The following is a 9,314-nucleotide window of genomic DNA, read 5'->3' on the forward strand; positions in this document are numbered from 1 at the left end:
AGGTTCGTGTGAGTTGATTTCCTTCAGAAAACTGGAATATGTACGGAAGCGAGTAGGTGTTAACGATCTGTAACCGGACTTTCTTCTTACCATATGAGCTATGTTTTTATAGAATTGGGGTCGGTAAACTTCTATCTCTTGTACTTGAACTTGTACCTCGCAGGGATGTAAATGGCGGAGGGTCGTGAATACTTTTTTCGACGCAGTAGCAATTGTAGTCCCAGCCAGCACAGAACAGGACGTTGCCCCTTAAATTACGGCAACTTTCCATCAACGATAAAGAAACGGCTGAATACGTTGCTATAAACATGACGGCAACGAGGCAGCAACGAAGGGGCAAAAATGCCGTTAAATGTCGCCAACGATAAAGCAACAGTTTCTTTTCGGTGACGTCACAGACACAAGGGACACCTACCGGCACTTTCGAGAACTAACTGCGCAGCATCGCGACTGTGGCGCCATCTAGCGGGATTTTTTGATACCACGTTGATACTGCTACCATGGCGGGGTATTCCAATAAATTCAAATAATAATTGAAAGGTCTGGGTTTAATAGAGAAATCAATCATTGACAGAATTTTGAAAATAAACTTTTATTTTCGCTGCAAACATTAAAATCCATTAGATATTCAAGCAAACGGTATTAAGAGGTCACAACAGCAATGATATCAAAAGCACCTAACACACCACAGAGCAACTGATTTTGTAATCAGAGCAGCCCCACCTGGGGAAATGACAGTTGGAAAAAACAATGAGCTACAGGGTAGTTCATAACCGAAAATGGAAAGAAATAGGTCTCCATCAATACAAAACAAAATATAATGCTAACCAAAAGATAGCATGATCATTTTCAAGTGGAAATTATAGAATTACAGCAATATTTATGTTAAAGCCTCAAGCACAATAGATCCCCCACGAGGAACAGTACGAAAAATATCAATCTCACACATGACTCCAATATCAAAATAGGAGAATAAACAAATTATAGTTTTACATCATTAATTACATAGTAAGGGTTGAGGTCTTAACAGAAACTTGCATTCAATTTTTTGGAGTCTAGATTTAATTTACTTTCAAATTTTCTGTTGCAGCAGATCCTAACAGGCAGGGGATTGTTTTGTAAAGTTTTATTTGACATAACATATTGAAGTCTTATTCCGAACACGGAGGCATGAAATGCAATAGCAACACCAGTGTGCACTATTTAATGTGGCCTCTCATTTTAGTGGTCAACTACTTAATTACCATGGAACACAGCCATTTCATACAAGGACATACACATTCAAGGTTGTGGTGACAGGGAACATTAGCATGTGGTAATTAGGAAATGTTATTTTTAAAGAAGTTTTCTTCATACAATGTACACATTCAGTTGTTCACTGCCATAGCAAGCATGATGCCCTATTATTAAATTGCTGTGTTCTATGACAATAAGGAAGCTGATCACCACAAGCTAACACACCCTAGCGTTCCTGCAGCATTTTATGCCTCCATATATGGAATAAGACGTAAGCTTCACCACTCCATGGAGCTGTTTAAGGGTAGGGCATTCTATAGCATTTGAGCTAGGTTCACAGGAAAGAAATGAAGTAAAATTAATTTATTTCAGCTATACGAAAGGCTATTCAACCAAACTTGGACCTATTCCTAGCAGCATTTGGCATTTTGAAAAATCATAAAAAATAGGGCATTTAAGAAGGTGAAGAAACATTCCTTCTCCCTTGTCAGGAAAAAATCAAGGAGCATTAATGACATAGCTGTGTCTGTCGTAACAGTGATCAGTCGCTGACCTCACCTTATCCCACAATCATGTTATGAGACTACAAACAAAACTGCCTTTCCACACTGACAGGTTCTGAGATAGGCAAATTGAAAGAATCATGTTTCTTCGAGATCCCCTTTGAGTTGCCTTTCAGAACACTTTCTCGTTTCTTATTCCCTTTCTCTGCTCTGTATTTTGAGGCCTGGGATCATTCCCTGATGCTTCTTTTCACACTGATAGTATCAAATCAGGCTTATTTTGGCTTTTACACTCCCTGCAAGGTAATCATAATTGGATTAGATATTATGCTGAATATGAAATATGAACATATGCTGAAAAGCTCTTTTCATTCAACTGTATTCCAAGATAAGGGAAGAGTAAATCGAAAGCACCAATGATTAAAAAATACTTACCAAATGAGACATTTATAATGGAGCTAAAATGCACTTCTTGTTTTCTGAGTGTCCCTTCAAACAGAAAGACACAGCTAACTCATTCTATGTTAGGGTAGAACACTTGTTTTTGACTTTTGTTAAGCCCAGTCCTCATTTGATTGTTCTGACTGCTCTTAAACATGATGTTCGAAGATCTTTCCTTCATGAAATAAAATCTGAAAAATGAGATGACCAGATAATTATCTATGGTAATTGCTGAGAACCATTGAACATAGTGGCACAGCATTTTTAATTTCTAAGTACATCCCAGAGTTATCATAAAATTAAATATCAACAAGGAGGTGATGATGGTACCATAACTTAAGTTTAAGACTCAAAGTGATAATCTATACAAAGTACCATGAGCATATTAACACTTAGGAGGCTATGAAGTCAAACAGTTGACAATGTAAATGAAATACCAACCAAATACTCCTCTTTCAGGTTCTTTCCCAGCAAACAATAGCAGTGAAGATTTCTCACGATTTGCACTGGATAAGGTCCTCCAGATCTCATTCAAACGCTTCGACAAGCAACTTACCCATCGTCTTCAGGGATTCAAGAACCAAACGATTTAGGAATCCAACCTTGGATTCCAGAATCCCTGGAGACGATTGGTGAGTTGCTTGCGGAAACATTGGAAGGAGAAATGGAGGACCTTACCTGGTGCAAATCCTGAGAAATCTTCCCCGATACCTCTGACCTCATTGGGTGCACCAAGTGCTAACAATTGGACTTCACTGATTCTTCAGAAATAACACTCCAATTCTATAGAAAAGTTTAAGGCTCCTTCACTCCAACATTGTTTGAGGAATCTTTAAGTGCAACCTTTCCTTCTTAGGAGGCACTCATGCAACTGAAAACAGAATAGATAAGCTTTACACTTACATTTGCACATGATAAAGCACTCAAAAAAGCAAATTCTTATATGCAAACATTTACCAGGTGATGGTGGTTTCAGTATTCTGTCATCATCAGTCTCCATAGATGAAGAATTACGTACATCAGGATACTTTCAATTCTTTTTTGTCCTTTTCCTTTCCCAGTATTTTTTGATTTCAGTGACTAAAATGCCTCCATGTCTGTTCTCCGTCTTCACAAGTAGCCATCTCTGTTCAATAGCGACAGCTGCCACTACAGTCTCTGGAAGATGATTATTATAAAATGCCACCATTAGCCACACGTTTCAAAGCATGAAGTCAATGTCAAAATTAACTAAAATAAAAATATTTAATACTTGGCTTAGAGAACTAGTTTAACATGTACAACCAAGTCAGTGCTCTCACACACACACACACACCATGAAACAACCCCTTTGAATACATTTAAAAGGCACCCTGCCCTTGCAAGTCAAAGATGTTAACCCTCCCTTTAATCAAAACAAATGCTCACAAATATTGTTGCAAACTCACCAAATGGAGGCATGCAGAACTTCACGCCCAAGATACCCCATTCCTCACTGAGTCGAGAGCCATTTTATGACCTGTGACACTGAAGACCAGTTAAAGCCTAGGGTAATATTCAATAATCTTATCTCCATCCAATTTTACCCATGACTATGCAAAAGCCTGCACTGTGAGGCCAGTAAATTTATTTATGTGGAAGAAATATTAACACTTGCCAAGGCATCCCGAAAAAAAGAGGAAAAAAAATCATGACTATGAGGCGTTCAATCTTCAGTTACTTACAAACATGAGATCATAAAATTCCATTGAAAGTAAAGTTAATTATTGTATATGAAGACTAGTTAATAGTGATGCATTAAATGATTGCACACTCCAGTAATTGAGGAAATATCTCTGCGATTATGCTAAATTTTACTGCTCAACTCAATATTTCAAGAGTGTTTGGTAGGGGGTGAGTTCTCACCAACGTGCAGTACTGAACGTTGCACTCCATTGAATGAAAAACTTAAGCGTTCCATCGTGCACCCACAAACTCGCAGTATGAGCACCCACCAGACATACATCGATCCATACTTTAGAAACACAACAGAACTAACTCAATGGTAATGAAAACTTAAGTGTACTGTTAATGAATTTCATAATGAACGACGGTAAACAGAGTCTAGACTTACCTTTCACGAATCCTGGCGGAATACGGTGGTTGAACCCTCGAAGAGGCTTCTAACTTGCACTGCCCTAGTCAAAGCCAAAAAAACTTGTAACCACTGAACACTTTTTCTCACTAAGAACACGATTTAACAAGAGTTAAAATCACTCGCGAAAACTTAAGTTAGTGAAAATTACAAACGAAAATTCACGTCAGTGAAAATTAGGAATACAATAAGGTCAGAGTACGACGGGTGGACATGATAATCGGATATGAAGGTGAAATGAAATGAAAAGAGATAATGGAGAAGCTGAAACCACGTTAAGTTTGACGGATGAAGTAAATGAACAATTTATGTAAAATTAAAATTCTTGAAAAAATCTATTTACTAAAGGTTTGGTGAACGAAAACCGTCCCTCGACCATTCAAAAAGGAGAAAAGCATCACGACGAACACAAAGCATGAATTCACATATCAACAAAGTTATATACCAAAGTTACTATGGCTACCGGCAACGGCGGATAACGGGTTCTTGTTCTTCCCAAAGTGCATTTCGCATTGCGCGCACGATGGTTTCGCATGGCCTCGCTGTCGTGAGCAGACGATATGATCGAGCGTAAAATTTCATGCGGAGGAGGAAATCGTAATGGTACAGCCTCTAATTATCAATGGTATTTTATTTATTTCACTTCGCCGATAATAAATATCCAGAGAATCGTCAACCTTGAGAGACGCTTATTATATTATCTCAATCTTTTTCCATCGCCACCGAGTGACTTGGAGACATATTAATTAATAAATCCACAAAATCGTCGAATAAATACCACTTATCCCATAAAACACATTATGCAAAGTTAATCGCGTAAGTCGTGAAACCTTTTATTTCTAGCAGATCGTTAATTAGAGCGAATGCATTCACATAAAATGAGACATGAAGCAGCCGTCCAAACTGAGCAACTTCACGGCAACGCGTTGCCGTCATGTTGATATCATCCACGGCGCAACGTCAAAGGATAAACTGTTGCCGCTTCGTTGTCTTGGACGTTTACATAAACGTCGGAGAGTGTGCTGGCTGGGGTTTTATCGTGAAGTTCTGATGTGCATCAATTAGAAACTTGATTTTGAGCAAGGGTAGTGACACCGTGACGTAACATGTTATCGTTAAAAAAAAAAGTTAATTTTTGAGTGACATCGGTCCGAAAATAGTTACCTTATGGTTATTTTTTTCCGTTTGGAAAAGTGCATTAGCTTGAGAAGTCAGCGGCGTCGCGTAAAGGCCGTTTTACACGGGGCACGGGGCAGTTGGCGCTGAAAAGTTTTGAAATTGCGAGCTCGGATTTAGAGCAGGGGCTATTTTGCCATCTCGCATCCATGCATTCTGGCATACCTTCTAGGAGTTAACCGCTTTACATTACGCAATTTTGACTGCGCCTTCGTGTACCCGTGAGATTGCGCAATGACGTGCCCCGTAAGGCTGTCCCAAAAAACATTTTTTTTAAATTTCAAAATCGTCAATCGGATTTCGATGACCCTCGGGTATACAAGGATAGGCAAAAAAAATATTTGTTCAACTGGCAGCCTAGACTGCCCCATGTAAAACGGCCTTAATAGGTAATGCACGGAGAAAAAGTGGTTCATCGAAATCGGCCTTGTCGAACCTAAAACCGGAAAATTTTCCGGAAAGAGTATATTGATGAAATTTTGTTTTTTAGACTGATCATTGTGTTGTTGCTTCGTTCATTGCCTTGAATAAATATTCGTTTAACAGAGAGATATATTCAATTGATATCAGGGGCGCAGCACGGAATTAAGGCTGTGGGGGTTAAGGTGCAACTAATACCAGGGTATGTGGGGGTATGGAATACCCACCAGGATAAGCGGTAGGTGCGAGATTAGTTAACTGCGGAATTTTAAGATAAATTGTTCAAAATGGTGAGTTTTACGGCTTTCCGAGGGATATTTTATTAATCCTTGCACTATTCTAGTCGTAATATCAATCCAATTAATCCTCTGGGAGGGGTATTATCCCCCAAAACCCCCCTCGCTGCGCCACTGATAGATATAATCTCTAAAGTTTATCGACCCCAATCCTATAAAAACAAAGTTCATCTGGTAAGAAGAAAGTCCGGTTTTAGTTGAACATGGCTTACATGAAAACTGAATTTATCACAGTTTATGTTTTTCTTATTTTTCGAATTTGTCGTCTCAATAAATGTTTTGCGTAATTAATAAATTTCAATATGTGCGCCCTTGGTGCTCCACAAAAGTCCCAACGAAACTCAACTACTGTGTAAACATTAGTTAATATTATTTCGTTAATTATTGCCAATGCTTAATTAGCCCTGTCCATTAGGCAGTTTTAGTCGAGAATTTTTTGTCAAAAAAAACGTTATTAATGTACTCCCAAAAGAAAAATCGCAAGATGTGAGATCTGATGTCTTCTTATTAATTACAGAAACCGCGCCATTCTTTTACGATAATCTTTTGTTAAAACTTCTAGGCGCTAAAATTTAGATGTCTGATCACCTTTCTCATAGCCTATGCTAAATTATCAGTTGAAATTAAAGAAATATCAATAACATATGGTACATGCGTTTCACCTACATCGTAGCGACCTTCATCCGCAGATTCAAGTCTCCGACCATGAGATCCCATCTATTACTTTCAAATGTACGTGTACACGACAGGCGATAATGAGGGAGTTTTATGCTAATAAGAATAAGAGTTGGAGTCAAGAAAAGTTTGCCAACAACACTGAAAAATACAGAAAATCTATGTTACTTAAGATTAATTTAGAAAAATAAGGGTGCACGTATACAGTAATCGATCAGTATGGTATAGTTACCGATCAAGAGAAAGCTATAGGGGCATGCTCATTCCCAAAACGTTCCAACAGGCAACTCTAAGAAGCAAATACATCCGTCGAAATCGGAGAAATACTTTACAAGCAGTGGCGCCGACTCCATGGGGCTCGAGGGGGCCCGAGCCCCCTCAAAAATTCGTTATGGGTGAGAGGAAAAAATGTGTCAGGCTTGCCGATTTTCTCCGGAGTGTCCATATATCGATATTCGAATTATTAGGACTCTAATGCTTATCATATATACTCTTCTAAAATGCTAAAAAAAACTTAAAACTCACTACTTATAAAATTTCCCGGGGCATGTTCCCCGGTTTGGGCCCCCCCAATATTTTTTATAAGTCGGCGTCCCTGTTTACAAGCATCCTGTGGCCGAGAAAAACGTCTGGCACAATTGCGCGTCGGTTACAAAATACTATTACTTTCCTGGTGACTAACAACATTGGCGGACCAAACATCAGTCTTACGGTGGTATCGGAAGGGCTGTAATAATTAACATGGACTAATATAACATTTTGAGCGCAATCTTCGAGGGGCACAAGAGAAGTCTTGAAAACCCTATTTATCCTATTTAACCCATTCCAACACTATGGCAATTCTGAGTAAAATCAAAAATGTATGCATTTTAACCTTTGTTAAGGGAAGGTTTAAAGTAGGTACGTGTTCTTTTGCGCTGAAACATTGAATGGTGAAAATTGTAACTGCCACAATAATTATTAATTGAGAAGAAAATTTCCACTTTTTTAAAATGAGAAGTCTTGAAATTTAATATCTCCCAGAAGCAGCTCTTGGTTAGAAAGGGCTAAAATCTAAAATTTTCTCCAAAAAACCAAAGACATGGCATAAAAAAGCTATTAATTTCCAAAAATTATTTTAATTTTATATTCGTTAAGACACCTTCGTTATCATTCATATTTGAGAAATAATTTAATGAGGGGGCGGTCATAACCACTTTTGACGCCTATGCGAAAAAGTCTAGAACACGCCTACGGTGAGTAGTACGGAATACCTCCTCTTGTATGTCAGATTGCATGAACGATTTTGGTGGATAGGAACGGAACATGTAGGAGTGTATGAATCAAATTAGAACAGGTTCTATTTTCTTTTCATGCATTCGCACAGGTTGGGTAGCTACAAGGTTCATTATCGCGTTTATGAATTTAGACATTAACTTATACGAGCGAATTTACCGTGTAAACAGGTCCTATGAAGTGGGTTTCATACATTTTTCGTCAAGGGGGCATTCGATGACTACATCAAGTGAATAAAGGATTTCAGGAAAATTTACAGCTTTTAACGACATTCCGCGTAAGCAGATGCAGCATTTCATTGAGATTTCATCCGATAACGAATGCTACTTCCAAGATTTCAACTCCTCGAGAACGTGCGACGCTTTAAATGCATCGTAACTCTGCGGTGACTCCAAAAAGCCGCCTCGTCTCCAAATACTCAAGTTTCACGATGCTACTCATGTTATTAGATTATTACAACGGGCGTTTTCAGCGGCGTAACTAGTAACATGCTTTGGGGAGGATAAGGAGGACTGGGGTGCAACTCCCCCTAAGGCAAGGGGGGTCCAGACAAACATTTGAAAAATGATATGCCTGGAAAAACATTTTACGTCATTTTGGCACTGGAAATTTAGCAGATGCAATTATTACATGTCAAAACTAGAAAATACTTTGAAATGCTTTTTTTATTTCTCTGAGGCTTTTGGGGGGAATCTATCCCCTCATCCCCCCATAGGTGCGCCACTGGACGTTATCGATATAATGAATGTTTTGTTTTGGAAATCCACTCCATCATCATCTCGAAAGCCACATTTCCCATTCAGACAACGCCTCGCTGCTAACGAAAGCACCACTTTTCTACCAGAGTGAAGGAGAATAATTACGCGGAAATTTTCAAGAAAAAAGCTTAACCAGCGATGGAGAACGATAAGCGGAATTTTGACTTTAATTCCCAACATTAGGATTCATAATTTCGGGATATCCTTCAAAAATTCAAGGGGGAATGAGATATCTGACCCCCAATATGGCTCATCGGCCTAACGTACAAGGAAAACCCAAATAAAACAATACGACGGAGACAATGCGGCTGAAATCACACCAATGACCTGTGTACTCAGTAGCGGATTTACAAGGGTCCCCGCCAAATTTTAACAAATTATTTTTATTTTTATTAGTTTTTTTATCCTTGTAAATAAGTAA

General features: G+C 38.6%; 1 long non-coding RNA gene across 3 annotated transcripts; it reads right to left on the bottom strand.

The window, feature by feature from the left end:
- Positions 1 to 573: 573 nt before the first annotated feature.
- LOC124157495 lies at positions 574 to 4,730 on the bottom strand. 3 transcript variants are annotated; one of them, XR_006864607.1, is made up of 6 exons: positions 4,637 to 4,730; positions 4,273 to 4,336; positions 3,138 to 3,338; positions 2,622 to 3,051; positions 2,175 to 2,371; positions 574 to 2,035 (listed from the first exon to the last, which is right to left on the bottom strand). It is a non-coding gene; the product is annotated as an uncharacterized LOC124157495 (long non-coding RNA). The 3 variants fall into 3 exon arrangements; XR_006864608.1 differs by having other exon boundaries at positions 4,273 to 4,730; XR_006864606.1 differs by lacking the exons at positions 4,273 to 4,336; positions 4,637 to 4,730 and adding an exon at positions 3,608 to 3,784.
- Positions 4,731 to 9,314: the final 4,584 nt, after the last annotated feature.

The sequence above is a fragment of the Ischnura elegans genome, chromosome 4 (genome assembly GCF_921293095.1).
Source record: "Ischnura elegans chromosome 4, ioIscEleg1.1, whole genome shotgun sequence".
Taxonomy (NCBI): Eukaryota; Metazoa; Arthropoda; class Insecta; order Odonata; family Coenagrionidae; genus Ischnura; species Ischnura elegans.